The sequence below is a fragment of the Drosophila melanogaster genome, chromosome Y (assembly GCF_000001215.4).
Source record: "Drosophila melanogaster chromosome Y".
Taxonomy (NCBI): Eukaryota; Metazoa; Arthropoda; class Insecta; order Diptera; family Drosophilidae; genus Drosophila; species Drosophila melanogaster.
The window spans coordinates 3,318,557-3,319,442 of record NC_024512.1 but is presented as its reverse complement, the minus strand read 5'-3'; the positions used below and the strand labels follow the sequence as shown (position 1 = coordinate 3,319,442).

Here is an 886-nt window from a genome sequence, read left to right as displayed (position 1 = left end):
TTACACCGAGCACTTGGGCTTGGAACTCTTGGGCTTAAGACACCTTGGCTTTGCCTTCGGCTTGCCGCATTCCATACTGTTTCTGGGGCGGGGACATGCCGTACGGGGTCGGGCGCACTTGGTCTTCGGTTTGGCGCAATTGCGACGTTGCTTCGAGGACTTGGCCCGCGGTTTTGGGCAACTCTTCCAGACCCTGGGCTTGGAACACTTGTTCTCCTTTCTTGGAGTGCAGCTATTGGAGCCACAGGCACCAAAGAAAGTGTCGCAGCCACTTATTTCAGAGCTCGGCCTCAATAGAGCGCTGAAGACTGCTCACACTGTTCGGCTCTACGTGAAAAGTGTCCAATGGTTCCTGCGGAAGTGCATTACGATTGCATAAATGTGCATTTCATTTGTATTCGACACCAATAATTTACCGCAGAGTACTGGCATCGATGACGGAATGACATTTCGTTCCATCGGGTTTCAGCTGCCCGTCTTATCTGATAATTCGAGTAATATTCTCCATAACGTTTCTTAAAGTCCCTCAGAAAATTAACAAAGCCAGACGATGAGGCGTATTCGTACTCTGTCCTATTGATATCTTCGTCAATGTCGGAAGCGTCGGACTTAACATATTCAATTGCTTTTCTAGAGGTTTTTACTGATTTTGAAACTGCCACGTCCGGCTTGATATCCTTTTGTTTCAGATTGCTCATTTTGCTACCAATTATTTGGTAAATTCTTGATCGACAAAAATTTTCACAAACAAATTTGTTACTCAGAATTATACACAAAAAAAATATGTATAAAAAACTGTACTCAATTTTATCGAATTATTTTAGTTGTTTCTCGTTCAAAGGTAACTGATTGTATGCTGTCTTCAGAGTGGGGATATGAAGATTGG

General features: G+C 43.7%; 1 pseudogene; it reads right to left on the bottom strand.

Annotated features, from left to right (window-relative positions):
• On the bottom strand, positions 1-844 carry CR45772 (annotated as a pseudogene).
• Positions 845-886: the final 42 nt, after the last annotated feature.